Consider the following 13,021-nt stretch of genomic DNA (forward strand, 5'->3'; position numbering starts at 1 on the left):
TGATTGGATGATTACTCAATTTATTAGCCTAACAACATCTATTTGTTGATTTCATTTTAGATTATACTATTTTTTCCCATTTTTTCGTGTCTGTGACTACTATTGTTCCATGTCTGCACAGAGCTCTCATTAGCCTAACTCAATTGGACCTTATATTGTAGGATTGAATATGTAGTACAAATTTGCAAGCAAACTGTTATTAGTTACCTTGGTTTATTCTATTACACCGCACTTGTAAAAATTTTCATGGATAAAGCTGATTCGGTTCTAGACCTTATTAAGGTTTCTCATAGTTTGAGAATCATAGTCTGATAAAGCAATTGCTGCTTTTTTATGTAAAAATGGTCTAACTAAATTTATTTATATATATTTTTATAAAAAATAAGTGGTACTTGATAGAGTGCTTAATCAAATTTAAAGAAGAGGGGGAATCAGTATAACTGAGTGTGATTCATTTCCTAGACATAAGATTTGCAGTGTTTATTTTGAATGTGTAACTCTGGAAAATAGGAAAACGTTCTTTTACAACAAGCTTGTTTTTAAAAGCAAAGGGGAAAAATGTAGATTTTCTATATCTTTAAAATCTTTTATGCGAGTGTTTACTTCTAAGACATAAGGATAAAATGTTATTTGCTAATCTAGAAATGTGTATAAGGTTGTAAATTGTAATTCTTCCTGAGTAAAAATATGTACTAGTTAATATATGCTTTACGCATACAAGTGTGGACCCACTTAGACTTGAGAACAGAATTTGCTATGAAGGCAGAATAAGAAGAAGGATTTTGCATCTAGCAATGCAAGTTTGGTATTTTACCTTTTCACAATTAACATATAAACCAAGATTCCCAGTTCATGGGTAATATTTGCTATATGGCAATTAAAGTTTCTAATGATATAAACAGTAGGAGAATCATACTCTCACAAAATTTGAATATATTCTTAACAAATAAACTTGTTTTTCATTATTTGGAAAAGAGTGTATATTAATCCTCTTTCATATATGTACAAATTTTATATTGAAATGTTTAATCTATCTATTTTTCTCTTAATCTTGTTGAAACAAATATATCATTTTAAAGAGTAAGATTATTTTATGACATGATTAGGAATTTAAAATATACGAAAATACTAGAAAATGAAATGGGATATAGTAATTTGCGCAGGATCAAATGCTTTAAATTTGGGAAAGGAATTACACGAAGATACTAAAACCCCATTGCAAATAGAGTTAAAGAACCCAAATTGTTTATGTGCTTCATGTTCTTCTCAATTTAAACCCAAATAGGTTATGTACTTCTCATCTCCTCTTTTTTCTCCTTCTTTTTTGCCTTTTGGAAGAGTTTGATGTGCTTAAAGTACCTGACAAAGTTACTTTCAGTATATGAAATGAGAGAGAAAAATCAATATTATCATTTTTGTTATGTTTCTATTGTATTTCCTATTTGGAGAAGTAAATACAGTTACATATTTTTTTATTCCAATTTCTTATTCTTGTTTTTGGTTCTAAGAAGATATAGCAGATTTTGCATGAAGAAGTGTCAGATTTATTTGAATGTTTATGCATTTTTATTTCGCGAGTTCTGCTCTGTGGATTTCGTTATAGAAATAATCTGGACTTTTCTCTCTTCACTTCGATTTGGTTATTTGTTTTGATGTATAGATGCGTATATGTTTTCATGCCTTATTTGTTTAATTTCGTTTGTGATGTGCTTCTTATGAATTGGTTTTGGTCAGATTGGTTATTTAGGTTTTGCATTCTTATACATCTTTTGATTTTGAATTCTGGGTTGCTCTGTTTACCTAATTTATTTTTGTTTGATGTGAGAATGTGTAAATTGTTTTGTCTTATTAATTAAACTAGGAAGTATTGTGGTTCCTACAATACCAGAATTTAAATGAGACTTCCACTGTGAGAATAATAAGTATCTGCGTCTCCTTAGCTTTTTGTGTATTAAAACATTATATTGTAGCTTATGTTTTGAAGTTTGCCTTCTATGGCATAGGCCAAAATAATAGTATTCTGATGCAAAAATAATAATGAGATGTACTGATTTAAAATTCAATCTTGCTCCACAATTATCAAGAATCATCAATGCATGATCAGTTTGCAAATCAAAAAATGCTAGCCATAACTTTCCATGCATAGAGATTTGCCTTCTAGTGCCAGTGTTGCTTAAGTTCTGTCTTGGTTAAGGTGTGAGAATTTTGCATTCAGGACCTGCAAGATGTCTTGAGTGGATATTGAGATTTGTATAAAAGTGTGTGAGGTATAGTCAGGTTGGGTCAAAACTCACCTTATTTTACCTATTTCTATCTTTAGTGGCTGCCAAGAAAGCTGAGATGATACCAAAAATACTGGCAAATTAAAGGAATGAGGGATAAGTCTAAACTCCATTAACTATAATTTTGAAATATTTGATAATTTCATACAGCACTACAGCAGCAGTTTTGTGATAGTACACAAGATGAATTCGGTTTATATTATACTCTCTTTAAATATTAGACTAATATAATTATTATTATTGTTATATCACATTTATCTATTGATGCATTAATAGTTGAAATGAAGAATATGGCAGCAACCCTTTTGTTAATTCAAGCCTTTTGTAGAAATTATGAATTAGTTAAGGAGTATAATTTTTTAATTAATTAAAACATGGTCGGTTGATCTCATTCTTATCTTCCACTCCAAATCTAACACAAATCAAACAATTTTTATGTACATACTCTCTGCAAATAAATGCTATATTATATCATACTCGCTTTATATACATACTCTGTTTTGATAAACTTCAATATATATGATTAGATAAACTTCAATATATATGATTAGATCTAGATAGTGATAACTGTCTTTTGGTTTCAGTATCTTGATCTTGTTTTTGGTCCTAAGATATAGCAGATTTTGCATAAAGTATTGTTAGATTTCTTTAAATGTTTATGTAATTTTTGATGTAATGATTTTGCTAGGAAGAAATGGAGCGGTCTGAAATTATTAAGCGATGCGTGTCTTTTTATGAAGATATGAGATCTAACCATGAAGACTTGATGTTGTTCTTTGTGCTTACGCTGTTTATTTACTTTAGAGATAGAACTAGTGGCCAATTATCGTTAGGAGGAAGAATGAATAGTAGAGTTAAACGTGAGGCTTTAGAGCGTATCGTTGGTGAGGGTGATATGAATTGTATCTGGGAGTTGAGAATGAATACAAATGTCTTTGCTAATTTGTGTGAGTTGCTCCAAGTTCAAGGAGGACTTACTGAGGATGGTCATGTAAGCCTGCCGGAGCAGGTTGCAACTTTCTTAATTATCTTAGCGCATCACAAAAAATCGTAGTCTGCAGGTTAGATTTTGTAGGTCTGGCGAGACAGTTAGTAAGTATTTTAATAAAATTTTGAAGGCTGTGATACAGATTCAAAGCATTTTGTTTGCCAAGGCTACACCAGTTGAAGAGGATTGTGGTAACCCCACATGGAGAAGGTTTAAGGTAGAGCTTATTCGATGTTGTGTATGTTTGGGTATTTTCTGAAGGATTCTATATCTGAGTATCATAACTTTCTATGGATGATAGGGTTGCTTGGGAGCATTAGATGGCACTTATATAGAGGTGACAGTCCCCGAGTCGGAGAAGGCAAGATACCGAACAAGAAAGGGTAAAATCTGCACCATTGTCTTAGGTGTGTGTAACCAGGAGATGGGTTTTGTCTATGTACTCAGTGGATGGGAGGGATCGGCGTCTGATTCACGAATACTTCGAGATGCAATAACTCGTCGTAATAGTCTTAAGATACCCCACGGTAATGATGCCATCTTTGGAGTTAAGCTTATAAAATTACCTTGAGTTCACGATAGCCAGCGTCTTACCTTATTTACATTACTTGTCTATAGGTAATTACTATTTAGTTGATGCTGGTTACACCAATGGTCCGGGGTTTCTCGCACCGTATAGAGGCACTCGTTATCATGTAAGAGAGTGGGCCCAAGGAGCACGTGAACCGCGCAATTACCAAGAATATTTTAATAGGGTGCATTCTTCCGTAAGGAATATCATTGAGCGATGCTTTGGTTTGCTGAAAAAGAGGTGGTCTATCTTAAGAAGCCCTAGCTTTTACCCTCTAAAGACACAATCTCAGATAATTATTGCCTATTGTTTGCTGCAAAATTTCATTCGAAAGAGTATGGAGATGGATCCGGAGGAGGAAGGTAGCATATTGGATGAATTTATGCCTGATGGAGACGAAGAACAGGATGGAATGATTGATGTGGTTGAAAACACGAATGAGTGGACTAACTGGCGTGACAACATAGCAACTGAGATGTATGAAGAGTGGTGTGCAAGTCGTATGGAGTAGTAAGAGTAGTGTAAAACAAACCCTGTAAGGGATTGAGTATTATTGTAATGGCCACATTTTAATTTGTATGACTTATTTAGACGGGAAAAATAGTAATAGCTAATATTCATTTGTAATGGCAACTTCTTGTTTGTGATACTGTTTGCTGTTTTATTATCATATGTAATGGCAACTACCTGTTTTAGTATTTTTACTATTTTGTTATTTTTTGCTATTTCATTTGTAATGGCAATGACCTGTTTTGGAATTTTCAATATTTGTGTAAATTTTTGCTGTTTCATTCATAATGGCAACTACCTCTTTCATGTTAAGTTATTTTAATCAAGATAATTTATGCACAGTTTGGATTATGATAATTTTGGTAGGTGAATATGGAGAACAAGCGTATTTGGAGTGATGAAGAGACTAACGCTTTTGTTGGCTTCATGGAGGAGTTTGTCGTAGACGGTCAGAGGGCTGATTGTGGGCAGTTTAAACCCAGAACATTCGATAAATTGGCTCTGAAGATGCTGGAGGCCTTCCCCGGTTGTACACTGACCACGAAGCACTGCAAGAATAAGCACAAGCGGTTGAAGGAGAAGTACCAGTACGCCGCTGACATGCTTGCTTGTAACGGATTCGGCTGGAACCATGACAAACAATGTGTGGAGGTTGACAGCAAAGATGTCCTTGATGCATGGATGAAGGTGAGTGTCATTCATATCTTTATTTAGTCTGAGCCACTTTGTCCTTCTTGAACAAGTCTAGTAAAATAATTCTGTAATAATTCAATCTATGATCAAGCTTTATGCTAGTATTCTTCTGATATAGAGAACTTTAGACTTGGCTTATTTTGTTAACATTGATAATACATCATTTGTGATTTCCATCATTTGGAATATCATTCTTTTATATTTGTATTGTGACTAATACAATTTCACAAACTCTAATTACAATAAGATATGGAGTCAATGGATTGAATTAACCGAGGAATGAATTTGCGTGACAACATAGGCAGAATTATTTCACTTTTGCATAATGTACTCATATAGTAGTTAAAATTTGATGCAATCTATGACTTGAATAAGTTTGTTGGTAATTTGTTATTTCACTATTTATTTGGACACTTGTTCACAGGCAGAATTGTCCTCACTATAATTAACTCTCCTCACTTTTTGAAAGAGTCTACTTGCATGCTTTTTTTGGAGTTTTTTAATTGAATTTGAAAAGGGTAAAAAAGATAAGAGAGAAATGGGTTCAGCTTCAAAGGCAGGGAATAGTAGCTTTGATTACTTGTATTAGGTGTTATTCATGGGTGACTCTGGTGTTGGCAAGAGCAGCCTCCTTCTCTTCTTGCTTTCACACTAAGCAATGTACAAGCCTCAGCTATTCATGTATTTCATGTCTTTTGAATATTAACTTCATAAAAAATTTGTTAAATGCGGTTTATTTTTTCACAGGCACATCCGACCAAGTTCTACAGTCCTGGCAAGCCATTTCCTCTTTTTCACCGGCTGGAGGGTATATTTGGCAGGGATAGAGCCACAGGAGCAGCAGCAGTTAGTGGTTTTGATGTGGAGGAACAGGTTAACGAAGAGACAGAAGACACTGCAGTTGGATTTGACGAGTCTGATATGTCTCCATATCCAGACAACGGCGGAGGGCCAGCAATGCAAGGACAAGCATCACAATCTGAAGTAGGTGCGAGTGCAGGAAGCACAAGGCGATATGGGAGGAAGAGAAAACAACTTGACGTACTGGAGAGGATGGCCGACCATATTCAGCAATCTTCAGCTGACCAAAGGAAGAATGCCCAACTGATAGCTGATGCCATTGTTGGTGTGAACGAGAAGTGGAAGGTTGGCGAGAAGCTCACACAGCTTGGGTTCGGTGATGACGAGGTGGTGGGGGCGATTTTGAAGTTTGCTGAAAGTCCTAACGTGTATGCACACTTTTGGGGCTTGTCAGATTCACAGATGATTGGCCTTGTTCGCTCTATTATATAAAGTTCACTGTTGGTTAAGGGTATTAGGTTTGGGCTAGGGTATTAAGTTTTTCACTGTCGGGTTTTAGGTCTTTGGGAGATGGTTATGTTTAAGATGATATAATGTAGAAACTTATATTTGGTATGCAAACTTACCTTATTTTGGACAAACCTTACTATTTTGCTCTGTTCAGAATAGGTTTAGGTTCTTTGTACAGTTTTATTGGTATTGTAGTGTGTCCTTTATTTTGGTGGTTTGAGCAGGAATTGTTTACTAAGTACAATATTTATAGTCATGATCATGTTAATGATAATTATCTTAGTTTCTGGTCAGCAACTATCCCATTCTTATAATTTGTGGTTCTCAGTAATGCAGTTCTTCTTCTAGTCTTTATTTTTGTTAATTTTCTTTAAGCCACAATTATATCTACTTAATTTCACACTTACCGCTTTCAGCAACTTATATATTTAACATTCATAGCATGTGTCTCAATTATTATAGGATCACAACACCAAGAACAAGCCTTTTCAATTCTTTATGGAAGAAAAAAACTTATTTCTCATTAACTCTTTAAATATTGGTTTAAGATGAGAATGTCATCATCTCTGTTATTCAAGAAGTAGTGGTAACATAAGATAAATAATAATTTATTTACATAGAATGGTAGTTTCTTGTTAAGCTTATTACATAAAAATTTATCCACTTTCAAAACATCAACAAATGCAGCACATGAGACAATATGTCACAATCGTTCTGAGTTAGTGCCTCTTTGCAAGCTGTGCCACTCACTCTCACTCTCAGCCACATTGCAAGCCCCCCATCTTTTTTCTCATTGCACTATTAGACCCATATTTTCTTCTTTCTTCTTGTGTTCTAACTTCTAATGCCACTCATCGTCGCACCATTCTGCCATAGCAATTTTTCTATTTCTTTCTCCCGTTATGTTGCCGGTGCCATACAAACCACTTGTGGATCTTCTTCTTGTGGAAGCCATTGTTAACCAGGCTATACCTTAAACAGTCAGCAAAAATCATTTAGCATGTTAACAACAAATAGTAACACAACACAAGAATGGATCCACTAATCGAAATAAATTGCACCAACGAATCTAATCAAAACAATTTTTCCAATTTAATATATCTTATTGCAATTTGCAAGAATGGGAAAGACCACTTCTACCTACATCCACCCTTCAATTCCTCCTAGAACCGCTAACGGAGAACAGAAAGCCCAAATGGTAAATTAATACAAAAACATTAAAGCTAAAGTATTAAGAAGAAGCACAAAAAATGCAACAAAACCAACAAAGAATTACAAGCCTAATTAACAAATAATGCTAAAGTCCATGCTTTTATAATGTACATAATGTCAGTACTAGTAGTAACTTTTCAAACCATGCTTGTTAATAAACAATAAAATAACACGTGTGTTTAATAGAACCAATTATTTGATAGTAAATAGCTATCAGGAACAATTTTGAGGATGAAGAGGAAGGAAATGTGATCAAGACTGAATGCTTGTCAATTCATTTAATGAAAAATACTGTTTGTTACAATAAGAGCAGTACATAGACTTTGTGAATTGTAATAATGCTCTGTGGATAGATAAATTGTGCCTCCAAAACAAGGGAGAAACACACTAGGTGGTAACCATTAACATAAAAGCACTAGTGTATTAGAATCTGCAACTCTTGATAGCAAAAATTCAATAAACAATTGTGAAAATCAGAATGAGAAGTAAAGAAGGAAATAACAAACTTCACTAACTACTAATTCAGGCAAGATACAATTAACAAACAAACTAACTAATGTCTAATCTTTTGTATTTAAAATCAAATATTGGTGCCTCTAACTTTTCCAATAAATTTCCATTCAACAGTGAGTACTAATTTCGATAACAAAAGAGGGTCACAACAGGAACATAATTATGATAAATATCTCTCAAATCATCTTTTTTGATTTTCTATACAGTAATCGTCAAAAATAAATTTTAAAAAATGACAATCATAGATTTATAAATCTGCAATTAATAAGCACAAGTAAGCTAAAAAAAATTTATGTTACACACAAATAAGCAATCAGCAATCACACATTCACAAATCTTTAAAAAAGATGATACAAAATTCATAAATCTGCAAATGAGGGCAAATAAGAACTCAGATATAACAACTTCAGAAATCTTCAACATTTGAAGCACAAATCATCAATTTTAAGCAAATCAGGGCAAATGTCAATTCATCCAATGAGGGATTTAAACGTTCTCATCAACATGCCGACAAATCAGAAGGTGAGGGTTTCACAAATCAGAAAATGGGGGAATCAAAAATCCTTCCTAAACTTCACAGAATTAACAAGAAAATAACTTAAATTGAAAGAACATACCAGCTCCGTTGACAGAGAAACAGTGGAGACCAGACGTACAACTCCGAGACGGTGGTGACTGGTATGCGAAATTGCAATCACACTTTGCAATCCCGCACAACTAACCAGCAAGTGCACTGGGTCGTCCAAGTAATACCTTACATGAGTAAGGGTCGATCCCACGGAGATTGTCGGCTTGAAGCAAGCTATGGTTACCTTGTAACTCTTAGTCAGGATATCAAAGATTATCAGGATTGATTGTAAAAAGCAAAAGAACATAAAACAGGTACTTGAATTGCAGTGGTGGAGAATAGGTTGAGGTTTTGGAGATGCTCTGTCTTCTGAACCTCCGCTTTCCTACTGTCTTCTTCTTTAAACACGCAAGGCTCCTTCCATGGCAAGCTGTATGTAGGGTTTCACCGTTGTCAATGGCTACCTCCCATCCTCTCAGTGGAAATGTTCAACGCACCCTGTCACGGCACGGCTATCCAGCTGTCGGTTCTCGATCATGTCGGAATAGAATCCAGTGATTCTTTTGCGTCTGTCACTAACGCCCCACAATCGCGAGTTTAAAGCTCGTCACAGTCATTCAATCATTGAATCCTACTCAGAATACCACAGACAAGGTTTAGACCTTCCGGATTCTCTTGAATGCCGCCATCAATTCTAGCTTATACCACGAAGATTCTGATTAAGGAATCCAAGAGATATCTACTCAATCTAAGATAGAATGGAGGTGGTTGTCAGGCACGCGTTCATCGTTGAGAATATGATGAGTGTCACGGATCATCACATTCATCCGGGTTAAGAACAAGTGATATCTTAGAACGGAAGCAAGCATGATTGAATAAGAAACAGTAGTAATTGCATTAATCCATCAAGACACAGCAGAGCTCCTCACCCCCAACCATGGGGTTTAGAGACTCATGCTGTAGACGATACAATGAGAAACGTGTAAAGTGTCATGAGGTACAGATACAATGTCAAAAGATCCTATTAATAGTGAACTAGTAACCTAGGGTTTACAGAAATGAGTAAATGACAGAAAAATCTACTTCCGGGCCTACTTGGTGTGTGCTTGGGCTGAGCATTGAAGTATTTTCGTGTAGAGACTCTTCCTGGAGTTAAACGCCAGCTTTTATGCCAGTTTGGGCGTTTAACTCCAATTTTTATGCCAGTTCCAGCGTTAAACGCTGGGAATTCTGAAGCTGATTTGCAACGCCGGTTTGGGCCATCAAATCTCGGGCAAAGTATAGACTATTATACATTGCTGGAAAGCCCAGGATGTCTACTTTTCAACGCCGTTAAGAGCGCGCCAATTGGGCTTCTGTAGCTCCAGAAAATCCACTTCGAGTGCAGGGAGGTCAGAATCCAACAGCATCTGCAGTCCTTTTCCGTCTCTGAATCAGATTTTTGCTCAAGTCCCTCAATTTCAGTCAGAAAATACCTGAAATCACAGAAAAACACACAAACTCATAGTAAATTCCAGAAAAGTAAATTTTAATTAAAAACTAATAAAAATATACTAAAAACTAACTAAATCATACTAAAAACATACTAAAAACAATGCCAAAAAGCGTATAAATTATCCGCTCATCACCTTCGCAGCTACATGGAAAGATTCAACAAAGTATGTCTTGACATACAAAGTCTTCCAACAGAAGCGGCCATCATAGGACTCATCAATGGCCTAAGAGAAGGACCTTTCAGCCACTCAATTTCCAAGAAGTACCCAACATCTTAAATCGAGGTTCAAGAAAGGGCGGAAAAATATATCAATATGGAGGAGAACTCTTGATTGGGAGACAACTCAAAAATCAGATTCTCCTAATCTACCAAGGGACAAGGATAAAGAGTCCAAGAAAAAAGAAGATCAACCCGGTGAGAAGCCTAGAAAATACCACAATTACACCCACCCCTTTGGGTGTCTCTTGTGGATGTCTACCAAGAAATATGCAACACTGAGAAGATCCCACCACCTTGCCCAATAAAAAACAAAAGAGGTCGGACGAGTTGAAGGTCCACCTCACACCGAAGAAGTCAGACGAGTTGAAGGTCCACCTCACACCAAAGAGGTAGGACGAGTTGAAGGTCCACCTCACGCCGAGGAGGTCGGACGAGTTGAAGGTCCACCTCACGCCGAGGAGGTCGGAGGAGTTGAAGGTCCACCTCACACCGAAGAGGTCGGACGAGTTGAAGGTCCACCTCACACCAAAGAGGTCGGACGAGTTGAACGTCCACCTCACATGGAAGAGGTCGGACGAGTTGAATGTCCACCTCACACTGAAGAGGTGAGACGAGTAGAACGTCCACCCCACACCGAAGAGGTCGGACGAGTTGAACATCCACCTCACACCCCTGAGAGACATGTTCACATGATAAATGGAGGATTCGCAGGGGGAGGGATCTCTAAATCATCTCACAAAAGACACCTCAAAGAGGTTGATAAACCACTATTTTATGGTTTATCTTGTGCTTAATTGAGTGGATTTTATCAACTCTTTACCCACTTATTCATACTGTTTGCATGGTTTTACATTTGCCTTCCTAATTATGTGCTTTGATTGAAAACATGCTTCTTTGACCTTAAGTTCCCTATGTTTAATCCTCTCTTATTACCATTAGATGCCTTGATATGTGTGTTAAGTGTTTTCAGATATTATAGGGCAGGAATGGCTTAGAGGATGGAAAGGAAGCATGCAAAAGTGGAAGGAGTACAAGAAGTTGGAGGAATTGTTAAGCTGTCCAGCCTGACCTCTTCGCACTCAAACGGCTATAACTTTAGCTACAGAGGTCCAAATGACGCGGTTCCAGTTGCGTTGGAAAGCTAACGTCCGGGACTTCGATTTGATACATAATTTTTCATAGCTGCCCCGAAGTTAGGCGACGGGAACGCATGAATGACGCGCCCGCATTACATATGCGAACTGCAATTCGCGCGGACGCGTGGATGACGCCTCCGCGTCACTTGGCCGCGACCTGTACGGACCAGAAAGTGCTGGAAGTGACTTCTGGGCTATTTCTAACCCAGTTTTCGGCCCAGAGAACACAAATTAGAGGCTATAAAGTGGGGGAATGCATCCATTCATGATAAGGCTTTGATAATTCACAATTTTAGTTTAGATGTAGTTTTTAGAGAGAGAGGCTCTCTCCTCTCTCTTAGGATTTAGAAATTAGGATTTTTAGAAATTAGGATTTATTTCAACTCTTCATCAGGTTCAATATCTTTTTATTTCGACTCCTCTTAATTGTTGATTATTGATGTTGTTTATTTGGCTTATGACTCTTCATATTTGGATTGATTTTATTTTATTAATGCAATTGAGGTATTTCAGATTTATGATTGTTTTCTCTAATTTATGTTATTGATGCTTGTGCTCCATCCAAATTATTTTCATTTAAGTAGATTTTATTCCCTTTTGGCTTTGGTTGATTAATTGGTAACTCTTGAGTTATCAAACTCATTGTTGACTGAAAATTGGAATTCTTCAAGAATTAATTCGAGATCCAATAACTCTAACTTTTCCCAAGGAAAGACTGGGACTTGAGGATTCGAATTGATTCATTCACTTAACTTACCTTCATAGTTAGAGGTTAACAAAGTGGGAGAAAAATCCAATTCTCATCACAATTGATAAGGATAACTAGGATAGGACTTCCAGTTCTCATATCTTGCCAAGAGTTTATTTTATAGTTATTTATTTATTTTAATTGTCATTTGAATTACTTGTCATACTTCTTCCTTATTTCCAAAACCCCCAATTTTACCTTTTTCATAGCCAATAATAAGAATATACCTCCCTGCAATTCCTTGAGAAGACGACCCGAGGTTTAAATACTTCGGTTATCAATTTATTTAGGGGTTTGTTACTTGTGACAACCAAAACGTTTGTATGAAGGGATTTCTGTTGGTTTAAAATCTATATCTACAACGCGACTATTTTTATAAAATTCTTTACTAGTAAAAATCCTAACATCAAAATGGCGCCGTTGCCAGGGAATTGCAAACGTGTGCCTTATTATTGGTTATTGTAAATATTTTTTCAAATATATATATATATATATATATTTCTTTTACTTGTTTAATTTGTTTTCTCTCTTCCCTCTTGTTTCTGATAGCTATTATGAATTCTCACCCCTCTCGCTTTGAGTTTGGTTCTAATTTTGTTGCAAGGAATGGAAGCTATAACAGGACTATGCATCAAGGTCTAAGCAATCAAAGATGGACGGAGCCAAGAGGAGTTGATCACCCCTTTAGGCAACAACATCCTCCTAGATATCATAGACAAAGACCATTTTACAATGCGTGCCCAACTGATAGATTTGGTGGACCGCCTTGTAGCTA

The sequence above is a fragment of the Arachis stenosperma genome, chromosome 9 (assembly GCF_014773155.1).
Source record: "Arachis stenosperma cultivar V10309 chromosome 9, arast.V10309.gnm1.PFL2, whole genome shotgun sequence".
Taxonomy (NCBI): domain Eukaryota; kingdom Viridiplantae; phylum Streptophyta; class Magnoliopsida; order Fabales; family Fabaceae; genus Arachis; species Arachis stenosperma.